Raw genomic sequence first — 27,647 nt, forward strand, 5'->3', positions numbered from 1 at the left:
AACAATATGTTACCATTAAGCAGATATCTCTTTGTTGCTGTTGCTTAATAGCTCAGTACATCAGATGAGGGGAAATAAATGGCACAGCATACAAGGTGGGGATGGGCTGGCTATGCATAATGCAGTAAAGACAGATATGTACGTAATACTGTCCTTTTATACAAAAATGATGCCATTGAACATCCTCCTCCTACAAAACACACACCTTTTCTCCTACCGGTGATGAATTTTTGCTCATTTCACCACACTCTCCCAGTTCTTCCGCTAACACATAACCTGTTTGCTGTGGCTGCAGAGTACCGTGGCAGTATTTAAATCGTGGACCAAGTACCAAGGTCACACTGGCTCCTTGTGCAACTTTGAGCCGAAATTAAGCCAGCAGATACACAGTGATGTACAGAATATTTTTCCCCAAAGCAAGCACAGTACTGGGTCAGACACATGCCGTATAGCTTATTGGAACTGTTCCGTGTCCTCCTGCCAGGCTTGTCACAATGCAGTCTGGTATGCTGGAAAAAAGGTTTATGAATTCCTGGCTGTGTGATCACAGGCAAGACAAGTAACCTTGCTGTACCACATCTGCAAAATGGGCCTAATAAAAATGCTTGCTGGCACCATAAGGTATTTTAAGATGCAAACTGATTATACACCTGGATGCAGTTTATAATAGGTAAATATTAGAGTACAATGTCTAGACCTGAGTAAATAAAGAATTGTCACTACAGGAAATGAAAAAGGTTTTGTAGATAAGACACAAAAAAAAATTTCAAGATTTGGGAATGTTAAACAGGGATGGATATTTTGTGGAGAAAAAAAGAGAAAAATCAGACCATTTGATCATCTTTAAATATGTAAAAATCTTTCCTTGAGCAGCTGAAATAAAAACAATTGAATTAAAGATTTGTTTTTATTTTTAAGAAAGAGGAGGCCTGACATAGCGGCTCACGCCTGTAATCCCAGCACTTTGGGAGGCTGAAGCGGGCAGATCACTTAAGGACAGGAGTTCGAGACCAGCCTGGCCAACATGGTAAAACTCCGTCTCTACTAAAAGTACAAAATTTAGCCGGGCGTGGTGGCACATGCCTGTAGTCCCAGCTACTCGGGAGGCTGAGGCATGAGAATCACTTGAGCCCAGGAGGCAGAGGCTGAAGTGAGCTTAGATCACGCCACTGAACTCCAGCCTAGGAGACAGAGCGAGACTCTGTCTCAAAAAAACGAAAGAGGAATTGGGTTTACACTATTTTATAAAAGATTTAGGTAAGTTATTTTTACAACGAATTTTTGTTTAGTAAGAATTGGGATATTGTGCCGGGCGCGGTGGCTCACGCTTGTAATCCCAGCACTTTGGGAGGCCGAGGCGGGTGGATCATGAGGCCAGGAGATCGAGACCACGGTGAAACCCCATCTCTACTAAAAGTACAAAAAAAAAAATTAGCCGGGCGTGGTGGCGGGCGCCTATAGTCCCAGCTACTCGGAGAGGCTGAGGCAGGAGAATGGCGTGAACCCGGGAGGCGGAGCTTGCAGCGAGCCGAGATCGCGCCACTGCACTCCAGCCTGGGCGACCGAGCGAGAGTCTGTCTCAAAAAAAAAAAAAAAAAAGAATTGGGAGATTGTAAGACAATACCATGTGCGTCCCTAGAAATCTTAACTAGGCAAACACTTTTCTGAGGCAACAAAATACAAGCATTCCAGAAAACAGCCAAATGATCTTAGACAGCCTTCTAAAGCAAATTTGGCAATTTTTTCTCTAAAGGACCAGACAGTGAATATTTCACACTTTCCAGGCCCCACAGTCACTATCACAAGTATTCATTTCCCACTGCTAGGGTAGTGGGAAAGCAGCCATCGACAATACCTAAAAAAATGGGCATGGCTGGATTCCAATAAAACTTTTTATTTATTTATTTATTTATTTATTTATTTTTGAGACAGGGTCTCCCTCTGTCTCCCAGGCTGGAGTGCAGTGGTGTGATCTCAGCTCACTGCAGCCTTGACCTCCTGGACTTGAGCAATCCACCTACCTCAGCTTCCCAAGTAGCTGATACTACAGGCACATGCCACCATGCCCAGCTAATTTTTGTACTTTTGTAGAGGTGAGGTCTCCCCATGTTGCCCAGGCTGGTCTTGAACCCCTGGGCTCAAACAATCTTCCTGCCCTCCGGAAGAGTTAATATTACAGGCATGAGCCACCACGCCCAGCCCCAGTGAAACTTTATTTACAACAAAAGGTGTCAGGCTGGATTTGGCTGGTAGGCCTTCATTTTCCAATTCTTCATCTAAAGGTTCTTTCGAGTCCTAGGATTCTAATCTGCAAAACACAGCTGTAGCAAATGGTGATAAACCAAATGAAAATGAAAAATACCAGTATACTACTGAATCTGAATGGTATGTCACTGGAGCCAGTGCCATTCTTTCTATCTAGATCTTGGGAATATAATTAGTAGACCTTCGTAATCAGCTCATTAGGATAATACATCATCAGTGATTTTTTTTCCCTTTTAGCAAAACATAAAAATGTTTACATATGTTTATAGCTGTGATATCCAGACTTTGTAATCCAAGTGTATAATATTACAATCTGGTGCACTAGGAAGCATACGCCATCTGCTCAGCTTCTTCATCCTGCCTGCCAATGGGAAGTATTTTTAGATAAGGTAAAGACATGTGTGGGTAGACACTACCTTTGTCCTTTTTCTAGCTGCTACTCTTTTGTCACTCTTTTGTCTCATCCTTCTTCCTCACCCCACCCCACTCTTGCAAAGCACATTGAAACAACACCCTTGTTGCAAGAAGGAGGTCAAGAGCGGGGAGGAGCTGGTCAGTCCAGGTGAGGGGGCCACGGCTGGGCAAACCACTCCAGAGAGCTTTCAGGGTGAAAGCCGGCAACCGAGTCCATCCCTGAATCCATGGACCAGAAAGGAGAGCATGTCACTCTGCTCAGAAATATGGCCCGACTAGAGCAGAGTGGGAGCAAAAGGAAGAGTGGGTGTGAAAGCAGAGCTCAGGAAGGAGGGCGGTGCAGCGCCAGAGGCCCATTTTTTTTGGCACCCTTCCCCAGGGCATGTGGGTGGATTGGCCTACTTGCAACCTTGGGGTCAAAGGAGAAAAACAGCCCCCCTTACTACTGTGCCTGCAGCCAAAGCACCTTGGACTTTGATCACATCAAATTCTCTGCCCTTGATGTATTTATTTCCCGATATTGCCCAATGAAGTTTTGTGTTTTATTTGTTTTGTCTAATGAGTGAAAGGAATCACATATTGCGGTCTAGTCATTTTAAAGAGGTAATACACACACATATACGTTTATTATGCATATTCATATTACACATTCACATATAAATATGTGTATGTGTGTATATGTATAGTCATGTGTGGCTTAACTAACAGGGTATGTTCTGAAAAATTCATTGTGAGGGGAGTTCATGTTGTGCGAACATCATAGCGTGTGCTTACATAAACCTAGACAGCGTATGCTGGAGCCTATTGCTCCTAGGCTACAAACCTGTACAGCATGGTACTATACTGAATACTGTAGGCAATTACAGCAAAATGGAAAGTATTTGTGTATCTAAACGTGGGAAAGGTATAGTAAAAATACTGCATTATAATGTTACAGAACCACTGTGGTATATGCAGTCTGTCAATGACGGAAACATCATGGTGTGGCACATGACTCTCTCTCTGTCTCTCTCTCTCTCCACATACACACAAACACACACACACACACGTGTGTGTGTGTATATATATTAGTGTGTGTACAGGTTTTTTTTTAAGGTAGCTTCTATGTTAATTAGAAGCAATGACTTGTAGATATCTGGATTTTAAGGTAACTTGATATCATGTTTAGAACTCAGAAAATATATAGGGCTGAGAATTTGTCATACAATCTGAAGCCTTTAACTTAACAATAAGCTTGTTGGACGCCAGCATCCATGAATGAAGGAAGATTTTTCAATCTTGATTTATTAATGGGAAACCCAGGCTAAAACAACAAAAGAGTGAAATTCTTTTGAATTTGGACTACAGATACTTGGTGTGTATTGCTTGGGTTGTTTCTATTCCAAGTGACAGATGACAGAAGCACCAATTCCAATTGGCTTAAGCTAAAGAGGGGAGGGAAAAGTGCTGAGAAAGTCAAAAGCTCAGGAATAGAACTTCAACCACTACTGGATTCAGGTTCCAACAAAGAAAATCAGAATTCAGTTCTCCATCTCTCAGCTCTTCTTCCACAGATGTGTGGTCTATCTCAGGTCCCAGGCAGGTGACGGCAAAATGACTACGGTTCAAATCCAGCAAGCAAAAGCTAGAGCAATGGCCAATAATTCCAATGAGGTCATCTTCCCTTTCTGGCCCAATCCCTGAGGTTCTGGGCGAAGCTGGTCATGGGCCACCCCAGGAAGCTGCAGACCTATATGGACTTATGATAAAGTGGGCACCATAAGAAAATTAGGGGCTTTTACCATGAGAAGGAGTAGTTCTAGACAGCAGACAAGCCTTTAACAGGAACTCAGTATGTCCATCCCTCTAGAACAAGGAACAATTTAATGATGTACAGGATGCTGATGGCAGAAAGGAGATCACTGAGTTGGGAAAGTGACTGTAAGTCAGAAAAATACGAAACTGGAATCTGGATAGTTTAATGTAGGCTGCAGTGCCCAGCAAGGCATGGAGACATCTTCTCAAGAAGCTGCCTGCTGCCAGCGGGGTGCACCACTGTTACAGTGGGAGCCATTGGGAAAACAACATCCATGAACTCTGCTGAAACACATAGTCTGCAGTAATGCTAGACTAGACACTGAAGTAGAATAGTCCTAGAATAGTCTAACAAGATGACAGCATCATGTCCCATATTGCCATAGGTCTAATGTCTTGAGGTCAGGGACCATTTATGACACCCTCATGTGCACAACAGTGACAGGAACTGTGTGTGTGTATTCATTACAACTCCATTCTGAAAACACGAATGCCTTCTACATACGTCACAGTGTTGGCAGCCTTTTTCATTCTCCATTTTGTAGATGGGACACTTAAGGACTAGGTTAAGGACACTCATTTCAGTGGAAAACAAAGACAAAAATAAGTTATCAAAAAACCTTACAATAAAATTATCTTCATTATGTTAATTATTTGGGGCATACATGGAAGACATTAAGAGCAAAATTAGGATCACCAGGATAATTCCAGAGGAAATTCGAAAAGTCATAGCATAGGCAAATTGATATAAATTTGACTCTGATTGTATAAATGGACTTTGATTTTGATTTTTTTATATTGAGTGAGTGTTCCACTCCCTACGTTGCTATATATGTAACAGCATATGACATTTTAGCCACGCTCTTAAAATACACAGACTCAAACTGATGCTGGTGGTTACTGTGCACTGAAAATAAATAGGATAAAGCTCTGTGAAGTTTCCAAGAAGGGACTAGGACAGTAACTGTCTTCATGGCAGGAAATATTGTTTATTTTTCTATTTAAAAAAAATTAGATGTGCTGTTTTTCAGCTGACTATAAAAAATCACTGATTCTTATTTGTGTTTCACGCTGCTGTACTCTGTGGGCTGGGCTATCCCCAGTATTACCTAGTTTACATCATGGAAGTTTTCAAAAAGTCTAAATACTTAAGGACTTTTGTTCATTTTTCCCCACTCATGATAATAGATTTCTGAAAGACCATTTTAAAATGTTAAATTTCCTTCATTTTTCAAAGTATTTGTAACACTACAGGCAATCAATTGAGAAAAGACAGCTCATTGTTCTGTGTTTTTTCCCCACAGAGAATTTGTCTCAAAAGATATTTTTTAAGAAGAAAGGTTATCTAATACATCTCCCTAGCCAGCCCAGAAACTGTTATAAATTCAAAATTCATTCTTGTACAATGTTCTTAATTATAAGATAAGTAATCTTTCTGTGTTAGTTTAATTCTATCCTATTTATCTTCTCAACTAGAATGACACATTGCAAATACCATTTGGGGAGTTTTATTAATAAACGCCTAATCCCATGGCTTGTAGGACATGTCTCAGAATAATGTTTTAACTACAGTAATGTTCAGTGACTAACGCCCTCTCAATAGTAACTGTCCCCTCAACGTGAGGCAAGGCGCCTTTTCTAGTGTGATTAGTGGTGATTCCTCAAAAAAGGGTCTCAAAGTGCTCACAGCAGGTGATCAGCTCCAGTCTCTTCGCGCCTTCAAAACGTAGCAAGAATTATCAGCTTTGTTCTACTTCTGGATTAGATTTTCCACATCCTGTAAAACCAGGATAGGAAACCAAGAGTGATGCTAAACTACAGCACTAATGTCCTATACAATCAAACCCAGTTTTGCAAAACAAATATTTGGAGATAATGCTCTAAACATGCATATACACATCTCTGTTGGATAGTCAGAAGGCGCTCAGGCACACACACTTGCACACAGTTTTTCATATATTGGTTTTGGTGGGCTGATCTGGGAACTTCATCACTGTATATGATATTGTTTGCTATTGTTTCTTTTAGAGCCCGTACATATATATGAGCCCAAACAACTACTCTACAATAAAGTTTGCAGATTTGGTAGCAACGAATCTTTCCAGGCTAATTCTCTATGTCCAGGTACAACAGGACAATGTTATGATTAGGCCATGCTTTCCACCTCTTGGTTTAGACAAATTATGGATTAATTTAAATTATTCATGAAGTATTTGATGACAATCAGGAGAAAAAATTACATTCATATTCTATCTGTTTTAAATCTATAAGGAGTTGGAAAAGGGCTCCATTTCAGATCTCTGGCTTTAGCAATTGCCTGCAACTAAAAGCAATCTTGCTGTGATTGAAAATGGAGGTGTCAACTCGGGCAGGCTACAAATTGCCAACAGAGGGAATAGCCATTTTAAATTACTTTCAAAGCCCAAATAAATTCTCCTGAATGGAAATCTGCCTTTATCCTTATTTTCCCTCTCCAGAGATGATATGTGTTTTACTCATTATGAATCATTCTCTCCATTCCTTTCTACTAAGGTAAAGGACAATGAGAAAAATACACTTACAGACAGCACTATGCTGGGCTCTGTTTATGGCATAAGGCATATAACAAATAAGATTATCTGGTGATTTAACATATGAAAAATATAACTTATGTTTGAATAGCACTTTAGCAACTATAAGATTATTTTAAATACAGAAATGAAGACATGGTGGAAAATCTTTAACTTTAAATCCCCATATGGATTAGCTGTTATAGGCCATTTCAATTGTTCCTCACAATAATCTCTTTGGTAAACAGAGAAGATATAACCTTCCATAATTTCTGCAGATACTTAAAACTGAGACAAAGATATTAAGTGACTAGGGTCACACAGTTAGTAATGGCAGAAATGGCCCCTGAACCTTTAGCTTCTGAATTTCTCTCCTGTAATCTTTCCTTAAACCAAGCAGGATTTAGAAATAAGCTCTGAGCATTCAACACACATAGAAAAAAATGTCTGTACTGTGAAGTTCCTTCTCACTATAACTTAATGTTACTTAGTTATGAATATCACTTAATTAAAATTTAATAGTATCTGACCATGGCCTAAAAGTCTATCCTTTTCAGTTATATTTACTGTGTTTACACAGAGTATCACTTAATCACAAATTGTTTCATAATTTTTCATAATTGGAACATTTCTGGAGGAAAAAGAACTACATTAATGATTAAGAAGTAAGGACTTCTTAATTTGGACAGCAATCCCACCTAATTGTTCGTGTTTCAGAAGTAGCCCTTAGAATGTTCCAATTTTAGAACATCAGCTGTGACTGTCCTTCCCGCCATGTTCATTTGCTGCTGCTACTCCTGCAGTGTTTTCAACAGTCTGGCCCACCTTTCCCTTGATGAAAGGCTTCCTGTTCTTGAAATAGAAAAGATTTGAATTTTACTGCCTACAGGGTTTTAGAGAGCCAAGTCAAAAGAATTTTAAGAGTTTTAAGTCAATAAGAAATGGTGCATGGGTATGGTGTCAATACATCACAACTAAAATTTTCATTCACTGCTGGTGGAAGGGCAAACTAGTGAAAGCACTTTAGAAACCTGTTGGGCAGTATTGTGTAAAGCTGAATATATTATATATACCTCATGACCTAGCAATTCCATGGGTATATAACAGAAACATGTGCATATATGCGTATATAAGAATATTCATAGCAATATTTTTTGTAATAATCCCAAATTGGAAGCAACCCAAGAGTCTATCAATAACAGAAATACTAATTGTATACAATTAAATTTATAGAAATTGGAATCCCCTACAACAATAAAAAAGAATGAACCACAGGTAGACATAACATATAGCTAAATCTGAATATATGGATGTTGAGTAAAATAACCCAAATATGAAAGTGTACATAAGTAAATCTTATATGATTCCATGCATATAAAATTCAAAAACAGGCAAAATTAATTTACAGCTATGAAGTCAGCATAGGGGATTAATATGAGGAGTGGTGATAATTAGTGTTTCATTGGAAGACCTGAGTATATTAGCTACATCTACCTGGATAGTATGAGAAGGCTGTGGACACAAGGCAAGACTAAATCAATGAGAGGGGTTTCGGATGCCACTGCCAAAAATTGGAAGAAGATCTGATCATACAGGGTTTGAACCATAAGGACAGAACGGACAGAGTGAATTATTTTCTCCAGTCACCAAAAATCTGTGATAATAGCTTGACATTGTCAGTCTTTTACATTTTAGCAATTCTGGTGGGTGGGTGGCGATATATCATTGTTATTTTTATTTGCATTTCTCTCGTGACTAATAGTGTTGAACATCTTTTTATGTTTACAGTAAATTGTGATATTCTCTTCTCTGAAAGCTTCTTCAAGTATTTTGCCCAAATTTTAATTGGGTTGTGTATACTTTTCCAACTGCTGTGTAAGATTTTTGACATATTCTGGATACAAGTACTTTGCAGATATGCATATATCTGTAACCATTGCTACTGAACTCTATTCCTTTGCTCTATTCATGTATCCTTGAGCCAATATCATACTATCTTAATTATTGCAGCTTTATAATAAGTCTTAATATCTAACAACGTAAGTTCTCCATGTTTTTTCTTCTTTAGGTAGTATTGCTTCAGTTATTCTTGGTGCTTTGTATTTCCACTTAAATTTTTGAACCAGCCTGATAATTTTCACAAAAATTAACTGATTTTTACTGGGATTGCATTGAATCTATTAATCAAATTAGGGGAAACTGTATCTTTACAATCATCTAATCCAGGCACATGATTATATCACTCCATTTATTTAAATAATCTTCAGTTTTTCTCAATATATTTTGCAGTTTTCATTGTAAAGGTTTTGACCATCTCTCATTAGATTTATTGTTTCTTATTTCTGAGTTCTCTTTTCTGTTCCATTGCTCTGTGTGTCTGTTTTTGTACCAGTACCATGCTGTTTTGGTTACTGTAGCCTTGTAGTATAGTTTGAAGTCAGGTAGCATGATGCCTCCCACTTTGTTCTTTTTGCTTAGGATTGTCTTGGCTATTCAGGCTCTTTTTTGGCTCCATATTAATTTTTAAATTTTTTTTCTAATTCTATGAAGAATGTCAATGGTAGCTTAATGGGAATAGCATTGAATCTATAAATTACTTTGGGCAGTATGGTCATTTTCACAATATTGATTCTTCCTATCCATGAGCATGTAATCTTTTCCCATTTGCTTGTGTCCTCTCTGATTTCCTTGAGCAGTGGTTTGCAGTTCTCCTTGAAGAGGTCCTTCACTTCCCTTGTTATCTGTATTCCCAGGTATTTTATTCTTTTTGTAGCAATTGTGAATGGGAGATCCTTCATGATTTGGCTCTCTGTTTGCCTGTTATTGGTGTATAGAAAGGCAAGCAATTTTTGCACATTGATTTTAAAGATCTAGAAGCAGAAATACCATTTGACCCAGCAATTCCATTACTGGGTATATGTCCAAAAGAATATAAATCATTCTATATAAAGATACATGCATGTGTATGTTCACTGCAGCACTATTCACAATAGCAAACACATGGAATCAACCCAAATGCCCATCAATGATAGAATGCATAAAGGAAATGTGGTATATATACACCATGGAATACTATGCAGCCATAAAAAGGAATGAGATTATGTCCTCTGCAGGGACATGAATGGAGCTGGAAGCTGTTTTCCTCAGCAAACGAATGCAGGAACAGAAAACCAAACACCCCATGTTCTCACTTTTAAATAGGAGCTGAACAATGGAACACATGGACATATGCGGGGAACAACACACTGGGGCCTGTTGGGGGACGAGGAAGGGAGACCATCAGGAAGAACAGCTAATGAATACTGGGCTTAATACCTAGGTGGTGGGTTGATCTGTGCAGCAAACCACCATGGCACATGTTTACCTATGTAACAAACCTGCACATCCTACACATATATCCCGGAACTTAAAACAAAAGTTGAAGGAAAAAAAAAGATTTACTATTAGGTACTTGATTTTTTAACGTTACTATAAATTATGGTTTAAAATTTCATTTTTGAATCATTTGTTGCTAGTATAAAGAGATTTGATTTTTTTTACACTGACCTTGCATCCAGCATTCTTGTTAAAGTCACATTATTTTCAATAATTTTATATTTTCTATGCATATAATTACATCATTTGTGGAAAACAGTTTACTTCATTCTTTTCAATCTTCATGACAATTTTTTCTTGGCTTATTGCATTGGCTAGAATTGCCAGTTGGTGATCTTTTCTTGTTCCCAAACTCAGAGAAATCATTTATTACTTTATCATTAAGTATGCAGTTACATAACATCAAAGAAATTCCCTTCTATTAGTTTGTTGAGAATTTTTATTATAACCAAGTGTTGAATCAAATTAGTCTTCTCTACTGAAATAATTACATAATTTTCCCCTTTGATTCTTTCAATGAGGCTTTGATTGGTTTTTAAATGTTAAATCAACCATGGATTCCTGGAATAAATCCCATTTGATCATGACATATTCTTTTACATATCCCTGAACTTGATTTGCTAAACAAATATTTTAAGATTCATGAAAGATACTAGGTGGTGATTTTCTTTACTAGTAAGTTCTTGTCAGACTTAGGTTAGGCTGATTTCACACATGATTTAAGAAATGTTTCATCTTTTTCTATTTTCTATAAGAGTTTGTGTAAGATTGGCATTATTTCTTCCTTAAACATTTGGAAGAATTTATTACTAAAGCAATATTGGTCTGAAATTAAATTTAGGGGAAGGCATTTAATTGTCCCTTCAATTTAAATAATAAATTTAGGATTTTTCAGATTTTAAATTTCTTCCGATGTCCATTTTGGTAAGTTGTGTTTTTAAAGAAAGTTGTCGATTTTCTCTAAGTTGTCAAATTTATTGACATAAAATTGATCATAGTATCTTATTATCTTTTTGATCTCTATGACATGTAGTGGTGATCCCCTTGTTTTTTTCTGAAATTCATTGTATTTTCTCTTCTTTTTTCCTTGACTGGTTTGCTAGAGATGTATCAATATTAATCTTGTCAAAAAAAGCCACAGTTGTTTTTGTTAATTTTCAAATATTATATATCATTTCCTACTTCTATACGTTCTGCTTATTTTTGCTTTCTCTCTCTCTCTCTTTTCTTTCTTTTTTTTTTTTTTTTTAAAGACAGGGTCTCCCTCTGTGGCCCAGGCTGGAGTGCAGTGGCATGATCTTGGCTCACTGCAACCTCTGCCTCCCCAGTTCAAGCAATTACCATCTTTGGGTTTAATTTGCTGATTATTTTCTAGTTTCTTGAGTTGGAGGTTTGAATCATTTATTTTCAACTTTTCCTTTTTTTTAATTTTTTTTTATTTTTTGAGACAGTCCTGCTCTGTCACCCAGGCTGGGGTGCAATGGTGCAATCTCAGCTCAGCGCAACCTCCGCCTCCCGGGTTCAAGTGATTCTCCTGCCTCAGCCTCCCAAGTAGCTGGGACTATAGGCGTGTGCCACCACGCCCAGCTAATTTCTTGTATTTTTAGTAGAGACAGGGTTTCACTGTGTTAGCCAGGATGGTCTCAACCTCCTGACCTCGTGATCCGCCCACCTCGGCCTCCTAAAGTAGCTGGGATTACAGGTATGAGCCACCGCGCCTGGCCAACTTCCTTTTATCATTAACAAATATCCCTCTTTATCTCTCATGATAATTTTTGCATTAAAGTCTACTTTGTCTGATATTAATATGGTTAGAGCTTTCTTTTAGTTAATTTATGCATGGTATATATATTTCTAACATTTTACTTTCAATCTTTCTCAGTCTATATAGTGTATCTTAAATTTTAAACTTAGTAAAGTATCTTAAAACCTACTAGATTTAAACTTACTACAATTGGTTATCTGTATCCAGTCTGGCAATCTTTTAATAGGAATGTTGAAACCACTTATATCTGATATATTTACTGATACAGTTTCTTATAAGTCTACCATCTTAATTTGTTTTCCATTTATCACACCTATTCTTTGTTCCTGTATTTCTTTTCACTTTCTTTTTAGTCAATCGAGTGTTTTTTAAAATATTTTTTCTCCCTTATTAGCATTTTAATTGAGCTTCTTGTATTATTATTTTAATGATTACCCTAAAGATTGTAAAATACACCTTGACTTATTTCAGTCCTCTTTAAATTAGTAATTTTAACCTTTCCTAAACAACGTTTCTAAGCAGCTTCCTACACAGTCGTGGGAAACAGCGAGTGTTTCTTTCATTACCTTGACTACACATGAGTATAATTTGGCCTTAGCTCTAGGAGAGTCGACTTTTTCAGGTCTGAATGTGGCCCGGGGCCACTGTGTTTTCAAAACCCATTCCTCGTGATTCAGGATTTATAATAAGCACTGGATCAGTCTCTGACAGAGCCTGCCCGCATTTAAAACAGCCTAAACTTCTTGTCTGTATTAGAACCTAACTTTAAAATGCTTATCTTACTAGGATTTAACCTTTTAACACAGATATTGTATGATTCCACCACTCCACGTGCCTACCTTCACGAGGCATGACTTTGGCTGTCTGGTATTTATGGTTACAGGTAAGAAGGAAAGAGAGTCATGCTGGCGAGTGAGGGGGTGGAAGGTCAGGGTTGGGAGACGGGTGGGAGGGGACATCACAATCCCTAATGAGACTAACATCACCCAGGGCCCTTTAGAGCTTTGTAATTAGTTCCAATTCATTGTTTCCTTTTAGCTTTTTTTTTTTTAAATGTAAGATGAAAAGGGTTAAAACTACAGGCTAAAACTAGTTTTATTAATATCTGAACTCTACCAGTCAATTTCATGTTTTAAGCAAATGTGAATGTCTTCTGATTGCAATGCTAGCTCATCAGGATGATAAGCCATCTAGGGAATCCTGGTTAAACTGCTCTACTCTCAGTTCCTTCAAATCCAGGAAGAGACATACACGTCTTTGTGCATAAGCATTAGTTCACATTCAGATTAAACTACTGCCTTCCAACCTGCTGCCCAAGGGATGATGCTGAGATGGCAAATTATCAGATACGTATCTTTTATTCAGATATCCTTAGGAGCATGTGCACATTCTAAAGGAAATCACTTTTATTTGCTCCAAGCTATTAAAGGAAGAACTAGAATGAAAAACAGTAAACCCAAAGGACTTTAGGGCCTTAAAGACATCCTATAACCTATATCCCAACTAAATATTTGTGTTCAAATAAAAAGCACTGTTAGGATTCTTTCATCATGAAGATTAATTTTCTATTTTAATTAGAAATATTTGATACGTCATAACTTTCAGGACATTTTCGGCTAACAAAAGTGCTAAATGCTTGTATTAAATATTTCCACAATGGCCCTCCCAGTCTACACATTTTAACGCAGGTCATGATTTTACGGTCTCTTTTCCATTCAGACTGAAAGACTGATAAAGAGCCCTTGAGTAGTCTCCAGATAGGCTGCTGAAGCTAAGGAATGTCCCGCATGCATTTAGTTAGTTAAAAACATGCTGAGTCTTACATAATTACTGTGTTGAAGCAATGGCAGTGGTAGAGCAATAGGTCAGATAACTACTGTGGTTTACTCATTGCAAGGCACAGCCTGAGATAATATAAAAATAATTATATGCACAAACCAGATTTTCCAAACTGCTTATTTCGTTTTCTAGGTCAGTATAGCTGGTCAAATCCCTCTGAAAGTTAAGTTTTGTAGCTGACCAGGGACGGTTAGTTCGCTTACATTATTTCTGTAAAATGCTGCATATATTTAGATGTTCAAAGGACTATGATATTTATTCTGACTCTCTGGAGGTTTTTCCTCCTAATAAGTACTGTTAGTACGCTGGGGAGAAAGGGCAGATCAAAAGCCGTGCTCCTGTAAAAGCTTAACACCATCTTCATTCCTATGTAGTTAAAACCTCAGGTACATACAAATAAGTTCCGAACTGCTTAAGACTGAATCCATCCAACAATACAAACATAGCATTCGCATTTCATAAGTAGAGCCAGTTAATTTCCCCTTCATTCTGATTCATCTGAGCCTCAATAATCTGCACTAAAAAATTGCCATGGTATTATTTTACCTTTATAGAAGAAAAATTGATAAATCAATCGGTCCTTGTGATTTCCAGGCTAGATCAGCAGTTTCCACTACCTTAAATTTAAAGCATCCACTATCTTAAACCAACACAGACCTGAACCAGCCCACTGAGAGGCTGGGGAGAGAGAAGAGCTCAGCCTCAAGGAGGCAAGAAGCAGGAAGAAGGGCAGGGGCCAAAACCTTGGCGGAATGATAAGCTAAAAAGTGACAAAGAAAGAAATGTAATTTGATAACAGATCTTATCTGAACATTTCCACAAAGTGATAATAGACAGTTTTAGGAAATATGGCCAGTGGGTTTCAAAATGGGCACATTTGCCCATTAGGAAGAGACAGCACTCGATACAGTTTTTGGCAAGCTTCCAACCTTGTCAATTATCTCAATCCTAGTGCAGTCTTCAATCCTGGTGGGATTTCCACCTACCCAAGCGTCCTCTACCAATTTCCCCAACCCTAATTGTCTTTTCCTTCCTCTCAGATATACTGCAGAGTCTCCATGTCTCTGGAAATTAATCACTATTTGAGAGATTAATTGGAATTTCCAGGCTATTAATTGTAATTTCCTCTTCCTCTGGCTTTTTTAATTTTGAGGAAAATCTACAAGGACTCTTTCAGCAACTAAAATGTATGCTAACAACAAAGAAGTTCCAGCCTCTCCCAACAATAGCTGCTTCTCTGCCATTTCTACTCTACAGCTTGCCAGTCATTACACCTGGAGAATTACTTAAGCTTAGTTACAAACTCCACCTGGGGATTTTAAGAAATTGGCTTACATAATAAGATTAATTATATATAACTATTTAAATGTTAAATGATATCATTTCCACTCTTTAAAAGAACACGTTCATATTCAGAATCAGTCACTTAAGGAAGAGGAGTGTATAATTTAAAACCAAAAGAAAAGATAGTAGCTAACACTTTATCCCATAGGTTATGGTCCTTGGAACATTTTCTTTCCCTGAGAAATTGAATCTGCCTTATTACACAGACATACACTTATGTGCAACATCCCACAAAGACATACACATACACTCACACATACTCACACACTAAAGACCTAACTTTCCAGCAGAAGCAAATCCTTGCCCTGGAATGACATAGCAACAAGTACTTTTAATTCCTATTGAACCAGAAGTAAATGATTCCTGGCACAGAACATAAAATTGTAACTCAGATAGAAGAAAACACCTTAGGAAACAGACTTAGATGAGTGTGCTGATTTTAAAAAATGCTTTCCTGGTATTAAGGAGTTACAAATACAGTTCTGGCTCCAGGCTAAATAAGACCCTTAATGGGGACCTCTGGGAGGCCTCCCAAGACTGTGACATTTACAGAAGTCGAAAGAATGAGAAGTTGGGAGTGCCTCAAGTAGCTAGGACCACATACTCTGGGAAAAATGGACAGCGAATTCAGAGGATGGCCTCAGGCTTCTTTTCTGTCTAGGGGCTGTACCTGTGCCACTGTAAGAATCCCCATGCAGAACTTCTGCTGGCATCTATGAAAGGGCACAAAAATCTCAGATTGGGTAATAATTTAAGGGAAGAGTTTGAACTAAAATATTTACTTGTTAATGACTTCACAAGTTTTGCAGAGTTTCACAGAGTACAGACTCACTCTCAAACTTTGGACTGTGAACTCCTTTACAGTGAAGTTCATGTCTCCATTTACTCAGTCATTCATCAAAAAAAAAAAAAGTTTCCTAGAAGTTCTGGTGTGGCAGTCTCTCTGCTAGTAGCTGGTGATCCAAGGGTCCCTCCCTTCCTGGAGTGACAGTCCACTGAGAACAGATTGAATGAAGAGTTACAAATGGACTGCTACATATCTCTTTATGTCCTCAAAGCCAAGCATGGTGGCTGGCATCCACTCTGCACTCACGTTTTATGAAAGAGAGATGAGAAAGAGGAAAGAGAAACAATGAGAAAAATAAGGTTCAGGATATTGCCATCTCCCTGCCAAGTGTCATACATAAAATATTCGGGTAATTAAGTAAGAGGCATTCAATGGTGGATTCGTATATAACATATATTCAAGTGTACAAATATATCCCTACCTCCGTCTGAAATTATGATTATTAATCATCTTCAGAAATGACAAAGTTTTCAGTAATGTAGCCCCTATCAATTAGTTTCTGGCCAATAAACTGTTGGTGAAGATTAGGAAAGATACCACAAGAAGATGAGTATTACAGTGTTGACTGAGGATAATAAATTCATGGAATAGAAGGAATTCTGTAAGAGTTGAGATTAACCTGAAGGCTCCTGTCAAAGAGTCAATACTGATCCACAAAGGCATCCATCCTGGTAGAGATGAGGTTTCCTAGAAAAGTCAGATTTTAATGAGGTTATAACATATGGATAAAAGGGAATGGCAGGCCAGAGGACTAGGGAGAGGGTACTCCAGCTCCTGCACAGGAAAAGAGGTAAAACATTAACAAAATGTGAGGGCTGCTGCTGGGTGCCAGGAACCATGCTAAGTCACTGGGGTGGTACCGTGATGACTAAGACCTAGGGCCTTACTCTAGGTGTTTACTGATAATTACTCAAGAGCCACAGAAAAAGAGGTCATATTTGAGCATAAATGGAAGTCTAAAAAGGGAAATAGGATCGAACTGACTCATTTTTGGAGATAACAAAGTATTTCTTTACCAGGGGGCTTTAGCAGCATCCAGAAACACCATCTTTGGAATCAGGAAGGAGAACGCATGACCACGGCTTCATTTCATTAAGGTCACTTGTGTTTCCCTTCTGAGATTAATGAATAAAGACACTGCTGATCAGACTAAAAAGGGCAATTACTGCTTGTGTGAACGTGTGCACAAAGATTACAGTAATGCAGTATTCTTTTTTTTTATGTTTAAGTTGTATTTTCACTCATTGAAATACTAGGTGAAATCAGGGTAAAATCAACTAAAGGAAAAATAGTTGTTTCATTCATTTGTACTTAAACCAACTAAAGTAGTACTAATGTCATTATGATGCAGCAAATACAAGATCTCTTTCTACAAAGATTAGCATAACCAAAAAATTAGGGGATATAGTAAAACAGAACCAAAAAGGGTGAGGAAATCAATGAAGTATGTTACAGCCTAACCCTTTACCTCAATAGTTTTTAAAAAATAAGTAAATCCTCCCAATCTCAAAAAATAGGAACATACCTTCATCACACAAATTTGTACTTGTATTTCTTATTCTTGAGGTTAGGTTCTAAACCCTGAAGATATTCAAACTAGTATTAGATCTACTTATCTATAGCCAGAGACAGCTTCTATCATGTTGTCCTTAGTAGCCAAGGTTATTAAAATGTCTTTTCTCCAGGAAGATCCAATAGGAAAAAAAGAAAGAAACCTCTCTGATTAGGCTCCAACCATAATCTACCCTCCATCAAATTGACTGGATAGGCATAATGGGAACCAGAACACGTGGTTTCCATACAAGAATAATCCTATCAGGGAGGGGAGGAGGGGAGAGGAAGGATTCAGCCAGTGCCCAGAGTGAAACTGAGTAATATCAATTTCACTCATCTTCACACATCTTCAGGTTGCATGTTCATGGAGTGCTTTAGGAATAAATCCATGGTTTGTGGAGTACTAAAATACCTAGTCGTATTTAGGCCTTAAACACATTAGGGCCTTCCCCAGCAGCTTCCAAGGCAGCCTCCAAGTCACTGGCAGGTGAATTTGGCTGGAACTGCATGCAGGACTGCAGAGATTCCTCTCCACAGTCATAGAAGGGACTGTTCCAGGCCTGATTGTTCCAGGACTGGGTGCACCAGGTCTGAGTGTTCCAGGAGTGGTTGCTCCAGGACTGGATGTTCTGGGTCTGGTTGCTCCAGGATGAATTGTTCCAGGTGTGGTTGCTCCACATTGGAAGGTTCCCAGTCGGGTTCACCAGTCATCCCTGGTGGTAGGAGGAGTAGAGGCTGGGGTAGGTAGGTGCTGAGGCCTTCTGAGTCACACCATTGCAATTCTTCAGCCAGTTGTTTTTCTGCCACCTCTTAGATTTCATTCTCTGGTTCTAGAACCAGGTCTTCACCTGTTTGTAGCTAAGGTTCCAGATATTGGAGAGTTCCTGCATCTGCTGGAGGCTGAGGTATTTCTGTCTCTGAAAGCTATCATGGAGTACACACAGCTGGGTGGAAGAGAACACAGTTCTGGTCTTCTGTTTCCTGACTGGTACCTTGTCTCCCTTTTTGGGGGCACTATTCTCTGCAGCACTGGGTTGTTTGCCTTTGGGACTGGTGGAAGAATCAGGGCTGTCCTGAATAAGCAGATCCATGGAGGAAGAAGAGGGGAGACAGTCTCCATGTGAGGCATCTCAGCAGAAGACATTTGCAAGGATGGATAGTTTTCTCCAGGCCCACAAATCACAGGCATAAGTGAAGATTCTTTACAGTCGGATGCTTCGAAGCAAGGCAAGCTTTGCAGACAAGCCGGATCCACACTCATGTTAGTATTGAGGAAGAGGAGGAAAATATTTAAGAGGTGGATGGGAAAAAAGGTTAAGGCAGCTTTAAGACTTTTCTGAAAGATGTCAGAGAAGTATGACTTCCAGAAGCAGAAGTATCAAGAAGTTGGGATGAAGTGAGTTGCCTCCACAATAACAGGAGGTAACCAGCTCAGTCCAGCCCAGTATTCTTTTTTTTAAAAAGAGTCCCTATCTTTTAGAGATACCATCTGAAATATTTACAGATGAAACGATGCCAAGCCTGGGATTTGCTTCAAAATAATCCTGGGTATGGGATGGAGTGAAGGTGAAACCAGGCTATGATGCAATCATTGTTGAAGCTGGATGGTAAGAGGTTCGTTATAGTTTTCTCTTTACTTTAAATACATTTGAAATGTTCTTTATAAAAAGTTATTAAAATATACATTTGTAATAAAAGCCTGCTGAATATGTAGGGAAAGATGAAACTTTTAAATGATCATTCAATAAAATAGTGCTATGCAGTGCAGCAAGTTAAAAAAATTAACAAAATCTCCTTGAACATTATTATTAAATAGTACTATGGGCCTATAGGGTGTTCTGTATACCGCAACCATGCCTTGAGCAGGCTAACTGAATCTGCTACATCTCTGGAGTTCTAGGCCAATTTCTAATCTGTTTTCCAAAGTGCCAGTCACCACTCTAGAGTGGATCCTGAAATCAACTTGTGGGCCCTGATAGTTTTTAGATAAATGAGTAGAAATACAATAGAAAAGACAGTCTCAGAGCACATCACACATAACAGGATGAACTCTCTTTGTGGAACTTCTGTTTCTCTCTCTCTCTCTCTCTCTGTGTCTGTGTGTGTGTGTGTGTGTGTGTGTGTGTGTGTGTGTGTGTGTATGCCCACATGCAGCATTTGTGTTTAGTCTAATCTCAACATAATAGCCAGAATGGATCTGTTAAAACCTCAGTCAGTGCCAAGCGCGGTGGCTCACACCTGTAATCCCAGCACTTTGGGAGGCCGAGGTGGGCGGATCACGAGGTCAGGAGATCGAGACCATGCCGGTTAACACGGTGAAACCCCATCTCTACTAAAAATAAAAAATAAAAATACAAAAAATTAGCTGGGCATGGTGGCAGGCGCCTGTAGTCCCAGCTACTCAGAAGACTGAGGCAGGAGAATGGCATGAACCCGGGAGGCAGAGCTTGCAGTGAGCCAAGACCGCACCACTGCACTCCAGCCTGGACGACAGAGTGAGACTCCGTCTCAAACAAACAAACAAACACCTAAGTCAGATCATGCCACTGTCCTCTAGAACCCTCCAGGGACAACCTATCTCAGTGTAAAAGCCAAAGTCCTTAGGGTGGCATACGAGGCCCTCCATGATCTGCCTCCTCCTCCCTGTCAGTCCTCTTTACCCCTTTCTCACTCTACTGGCCTTGTTTCTGTTCCTGGAACACACCAGGTACACTTTCGCATTGGGACTCTGCAGCTGCGGTTCCTTCTGTCTGGAATGTACTTTCTCCAAATATCTGCTTGACTGGCTCTCTCACCATCAAGTGTCACCTTCTCAGTAAAGCCTTCTCTGACCACTAAACTTAACACTCAGACCCCCTTACCGCTAGCATTTCCTGTCTCCCTTCCTGCTTTATTTTTCTCCATAGAACTTATCACCCTCTAATATACCATATAAATTATTAGATATAATTATATATAAAAGATACACATTTATATATACAAATTATATATAGTTCCTTTGGTTTATTGTCTGTCTGTATTTAGAAATTCCACGAGGTCCAGAATTTTTATCTGTTTTGTTCATTGCAGTATCTCTAAAATCTAGAACATGGTAAATAATAAGTACATATTGAATGAAGTACGGGTGTGTGCACGGTGTGTGTGTGGGGTGTGTGTGTGTGTGCCTGTGTATGTGCTGGGTTTCATAGTGTAGGTCACATTCCGAAAGGCTTGTATGATACCGCCTTGGAACACACGTGGACTACCTCTGGGCTTACTAAGAGTGAAGACTGAAAAGCAAGTACGGTACAGACACCCAACAGTCCTCATGTCTTACAGGCTGGGTGCCTGGAACAAATGATGCCACTGGTAATTGCTATTTGAAATATGTGTATATGTGAGTGTAACTGATTTACACACAAGAGGGTTGTTCCCTTGGGGGACCACCAAGGCACCATAAATTGGCAAGAGGAAATAGGCAGATCAGAAAAATCATAAAATTTTTAAGACCCTCAGAGATGATCTGGGCCAAACTAATAATTCAACAGAGGAGCATCAAAGTCACAAAATGATAATGTAATTTGCCCCTGGACACACAAAAAGTAAATGCTGGGAAAGAACTACCATAGACTTAGGTCACAAGACCCCTCATCCAGTGATCTTTACACACCCTGGCCCATCATAAAAATGAAAAACAGGAATCTGCTCTCCAAAACCCTCTGCCTGCTCCCTTTTCCTTGTGAATAACCTGAAATTATTTCTCTAATTAGGCACCAATACGTTTATTCCACTGGACTTACCGTTTGTCGGAATATCTGTTTTAAAAACAAAGAACTGCTAATGATCACTATTTCTCATAAATCAAAGCCTTAAAAATTCCCTCCCACAGCAACCGGCAGTGGGTTGAATCATCTACCATTATTCCCTCCCTTTCTAATAATATAGTTCCAACTTACATCAGGCGCAGGGATGTTAAAGCCTGTCAAGAATCAAAACCTTCAACCCTCACTGTCCTACTTCTCATTAGAGCTAAAGACTCTATCCAGTTTTAAATTAATGGATTTATATTTTTTTCATAACCATTAAACAAAGTGCTTCAAACCATAAAGCACTAACAAGTGAAAACAACATGAGTTGTCAGTCATCTTAATGTAATAGGTTAGCAGAACATTTTTTTTAAGGAGTGATATTATCACTAAGTGAATAGTTGCACTAATTGCTTGATTCTCAACTAAGACTATAATAAGCTTTTTGACTATGAGAGGCCATGTGTCTTGGAATTCTCAGTGTTTTGTTGGTGGCCTTAGAGACTCTAAAGGCTGAGGACATTCATGACATAATTGTGGCGGATGTTCTTGGTTCCCTCTTCCCCCTTAACAGAACCCTGTTCTGTTCAGGCCTCCTCACCCCTTCAGGAGAGGCTGGACCATCTGCACTCCAGGAAGGGGGTCACAACTGGACTAAGTACATCCGGGGAATCCTATTCCCTTGCCAGTGATTGGTTCACACCTAAGCATATGACAAAGCTGTAGCCAATGAGGCAAGGGGAACTTTGCTGGGGGGGTGGGGCAGGTGTGTCTGAGAAAGTCTTCCTTATCTTCCACAGGGTCAGGAGGAAGAGATTTCCCCTTCTCTGTTTCAGATATGATGCCGGGGGACTGCTATTGTCATCTTGACACTGTAAAGACAGTGAGGCTGAGGACAAGGCCCCCCCGACCAAGAGGGCAGCGCTGAGAGGAGACAGAGCCAGATACTGCAGTGTCTACAACCACGGTACCTCAGCACTTCTTTTTAGGGTTTTCTGTATTTGCAGGTGAAACATCCTAACCCTTAAAATAATTGCATCCTGGAATGGTCTGGTCAGGATGTGAGGAGGTGTGAATGTGTTATATGTGTTGGTGTTAGCATGAGAAAAGTTTGAGTGAACAGCAGGTCCCAGGAACAGTGAGTCTTTTGTTAGAGATGGGTTAGCCTGTGACATTAGAAAGCAGGAGGAGCAAAGTCTAAAATCTGAGATGTCAGGGGAGCCGCAGAGGCCAGCGCAAGGCACAATACCATCCCCACGTGTGCTGCTGTCATAGGGGGCCCAGGGTGGCCAGATTTCACCTGAGGGAGGACACAGAACAACAGAGCCACTGTAGCCCGTGCCTACTTCCTCTAGGGGTTGCCAGGAAAACACTCTGAATGAGACCTTAAGGAAGAAGTTCTAGTACTTGCTTTGTCTTCACACTCCAATGAAGGGGCATTTATTTGTATTTTATGGGGGTGCCTGTCTCAGGTGTCCTATGGGAAAAAGGAGGAAAGGCCATGAACAACCTGAAGGGGAGCCAGCCATCCTGTACATTCACGCAGGCCATTGGATACTGAAGCCTGCCCAAAAAGTGGCTACCCAGGGACTCAGTTCCCCAAAGACGTCTGTCTTTAGCTTCATTAATTCTATGCCAGAGCCAATCTTCCTCCAACTAACAGAAAGTTTATCTACCTAGAGGAGTCTCTATACTTGGGAGGAAGAAGAGGACTTTTGCAACAACCTGGCACTCAAAACCAGCAAGTATTAAAAAATGTTCATTGACTAGGTTCCTTATAGTGAACAATACATGGTTCTAGAAAATTTACTATTTATAATCACTCATATTTTCCATGTGATCTGATCAAATGCATTTTTTCTTTACTTATGTGGGGTAAAGGTAAATACTGTCAGAACCTCTGTGACAGCTACGAGCGTGTAAAATTTAAGTCTTTCTAACAAAGTCTTTATAGTACAATACTGTGATCTGTTGTGATCAAAGGGTGTCGGTTCTTTGATTAGAAACAACAAAAGAGCCAGCAGATGATATCCTTGGAAACGTCTGTACAAGCATCCATCTAAGTGGGGGCATATGGAGGCAGCCACAGACGCATCACTGTATGAATAATACTCGGGAGTATCAGGCACACGGTAGGGAAACTTGCTTCCTGCATGACTCACACTCTACTTCGAGGCCATAGAGTTGTGCCCAGAGTTTAAAAAGCTGGATAAAAAGCTAATTAACTAGTCATAAGAAATGCACTAATTGCTTTGTCCAGCATTAGCAGAGGAGACCTACTGCTCTCCCTCATTCTTCAGTGAGGATGAGGGTGCCATGGCCTTTCGGGGATACTGGGGAAGGGAGGCATTTATCTAGTGGAGACTGAGCTAACCAGCCCTAGAGAGCAAGTCTCTATGGAACCATCTGAGAAGGTCAGAGGCTGGCTGCAGAAAAAGATGAATGTGGAAATGAAAAGGGGAAGAGAAGGGGCACCCCCATGTGTTGAGCAAGTTATCAGTGAATATGGATTGAAATGCCTCCCATCTGACTGCAAGCATCCTGTCCAAGAAGGACTTAACCTATGGATTTGTTTTTTCTGTTTGCTCACCTTATGACTGATTCACCTTCTCTTTCTTGCAATATCAATTTCTTTGCTTTCTTAAAGCAATGGCTTTATTGAGCTATAAATCACACACCCTAAAATTTACCTATTTAAAAGCAAACAATGCAATGACTTTTAGTTTATTCACAGATATGTGTAACTATTAAGTACTACCACGATCAAATTTAGAACAATTTCTTACCACAAAAATAACTCATACCTATTAGCAGTCACTCCCCATTTCACTCCTAACCTCTCAGCCGCAGGGGACAACTCATCTACTTTCTGTCTCTAGGATTTGCCTATCTTGAGTGTTCTATATGCGTGGAATCCTATAGAATGCGGTCTTTCACGTCTTTCACTTAACGAACTGTTTTCCAGGCACATCCCTGGTGTAGCATGTATACAGCATTGCTTTTTGAAAATCTCCCTGTGGCTCTCCATGTTGTACTCTAGCTTTACTACTTATGTTTCTTCAGTGTTCACTATTCACTCCTGAAATGTGTTTGTGAACCACCAATCAAGGTAAAAAGTCCTGATTGAGATAAATTCATGTGATTCTGCTCAGTCTCCTGTTGGAAGTACGTGCAAATAAGTTAAAAAAAAATTTCTAGGCCAGGCGCAGTGGCTCACACCTGTAATCCCAGCACTTTGGGAGGCCGATGCAGGTGGATCACGAGGTCAGGAGTTTGAGACCAGCCTGGCCAACATGGTGAAACCCCGTCTCTACTAAAAATACAAAAATTAGTTGGGTGTGGTGGCACATGCCTGTAATCCCAGCTACTCAGGAGGCTGAGGCAGGAGAATTCCTTGAACCCAGGAAGCGGAGGTTGCAGTGAGCTGAGATCACGCCACTGCACTCCAGCCTGGGCAACAGAGTTTTTTCCATCACGGGGGAAAAAAATTTTTTCTAAAAGTTACTGAAGGCATGTGGCTAATGTGAACTGGTGACAGGGTCCTTGCAGAACTGATTTACAAACAAGAGATAAAGGAGGGGCTACAGTTGCACTCCTATGACAGTTACTGAGTGCTTGTACATGCCAGACACTGTGCTAGGCACTGGAGATCCAGCAGTGAACAAAACAAAAATAGCTGCCCTTGTGAAGCCGGTATTTTAGTGATACATGATAAAATTATTGTAAAAAGAAAAGCAAGGGAATAAGGTGAAAATTCAGAGTAGTGGTTACCTTTGGAAGGAGGGAATGAAATATGATGGGGAAGGAAAGAGAGAGGAATACAGAGGAAGACGCAAGGCTAGGTAATGTTCCTAAATTGGGTGGTGGCTTTCCTAATAATTATGTGGCTACGCTATTACTGATTTTTTTGTATATATTGCATCTTACGTAAAATGTGTATTTTTTTTTACATAATAAAGAACCATTCCTCTAGATGGGAAAGTATAAACAGTGGTGTTCCTTGGATTGACTGAGCTAATTTAAAATGTTGGGAGTGCAGGACGCATATTGGAGCCTTACACAGAGTAGAGAAACTCTAAGTTGGCACGATTACACTTCAAGGATTTGAAAGGCTGATGAAGAACAGCAAGGTGAGGTATTTAGGAGAAACTTTTCCAGTTATCTTAGAAGATCACGAGTTCTGAGTGGTCACTTACCACTCAGGAAAGGAACCTGTGGTGCATCTTATTAGAACATGAGCTTTATGAGATCGGGGATTTTTAGGTTTTGTTCACAAATTTTCAAGATTTTTTCACAGCCATTCACACATTCGATTCTAACAACTAGTATTATTAGCCCATTTTACAGATAAGAAAATAGAAACTCCGGGAGCTATTTGGTGCTGGTGTTTGGACCAGATCCCCAGCTTCCTAGTGCTTGTGACACAATGCCACCCTTGGACTGTGTGGTTCCAATGAACCCACATTAATTCATGAAATCCAAAAATGGATGCTAAAAATAAGTTTCAGAGAGTTAAATTTAAAGCAATAGGAAGAAACACCAATTCACTCTATAGGTAGAAAATGGCTGAAACTCATTCCTGTAGGAAGGAGCACAAGCTGAAACTACAGATGGATTCAGACATGTTTACATTAACTCCTGAATGACAGATTTACACTCAGCTATTTATGAAAAGTAAGATGTCTGCAGGGCATCTCCTCCCTGAAAGGCTGTTGTGCATTTTTACAAAATACCCTTCCTGCTATTTATAATGTGGAACCAAATAAGTACTGTGGCAATTGCTATGTTCTTAAGCCAAATGACATCGTTTAACTCAAAATCATGTCTTACATGGTAATTGCCTAGGATTTGCTGTGATTCTATTTCTAATCTTAATCTGATATTATTTCAGGAGAGTTTACAAAGCTTCTGTCAATTGCTTTTTCCTCTGAAGAATTCATATTCCGAAAAAAGGCATGTGGGCAAGCATAGGACTCGGGCTCTCCTGAGACCAAAGTTCAACCCTAGGGCATATTAACATCACATAGAACAAAAACTTCTGTGCCCTGGTCACCGGGAGTACCTTCAACCCTAGGCATTGATCATGAGGCAGATCCAGAGAGGATATTTGGCTAGAGCTAACCAGGCCCCCAACCAGAAATTAACAACTCAAAGGGTACATACTGAAAGAGAATAGTACTCTCTGTGTATATGAAAATCAGCAAAAATAGTATTATTTACCAAATAAGTATGGTTTACTGGATCTCATTGTCTCTGAGGGCAAGCACTGTAAAACAAAATGGTTTTTTTTTTGTAATAAAGAGAATTTGAATGAGCAACTTAAATCAATATTAGGCAGCCAAATTATGTGTATTAATATCTACACATCATTAACATAATCCCAAGTGAATTATTTCATTACTAAAAGTAATGCTAGGCCTGACTTTTCATTTCCCTTGATATTAACTTATATATGAAATAAATTTGATTGGAAATAACTTCTGTCTGGAACCTAATCCACTTCCGCTTTCTGTGTATACATATATACACACACATACAGACATACAGACATGTGTGGATGTGTATGTAAACCCACATACTTATCCATGGCAGGACATCACGGTACAAAGGCCATGAGGCAAGAGTTTTCTACACACACACACACACAGAGAAAAACGTGTGCTTTGTTTCCTCAGCTTCTCTTTCCAACTTCATAGCATTGCAGGCTTTCTTTGGAAGGAGGGGTATACATAAATCTAACAAAAATATATGAAGTCTAGAATTAAACTGAAGCCCAAACAAAACAAAACACAAAATCTGTCTAAACAAGAATCTGACAAACGTCCCAACCTGTTCCTCTTTATAGAACTTCACTTGAAAATCACTATAAAGATTCAGAAAAATTAAGGACATCTCTCAATGTCTGGGACTAAAACCAAACAGGGACCTGAGAATCAGGGCTGAGTTGCGTTGGTAAGTTTCTACCTTGGTGAATGGAGGATAAGTAGACAGGGCTACAAGAGCCACTGAGCAGTGCATCAGCAGGTTTTCTAGGGCAGATTCTGCAATCAAGGCTAGAACATTCTCACTGGAGTCATCCAGACTAGAGCGATCCAATACAAATATAATGTAAGCCA

General features: G+C 39.4%; 1 protein-coding gene and 1 pseudogene across 4 annotated transcripts in view; both read right to left on the reverse strand.

Annotated features, from left to right (window-relative positions):
* Positions 1–27,647, reverse strand: part of CHN2 (chimerin 2) — a 328,135-nt gene that overhangs the window by 291,177 nt on the left and 9,311 nt on the right. The window lies entirely within an intron of this gene.
* On the reverse strand, positions 11,134–23,525 carry LOC129490098 (homeobox protein NANOG-like; annotated as a pseudogene).

The sequence above is a fragment of the Symphalangus syndactylus genome, chromosome 9 (genome assembly GCF_028878055.3).
Source record: "Symphalangus syndactylus isolate Jambi chromosome 9, NHGRI_mSymSyn1-v2.1_pri, whole genome shotgun sequence".
NCBI lineage: Eukaryota > Metazoa > Chordata > Mammalia > Primates > Hylobatidae > Symphalangus > Symphalangus syndactylus.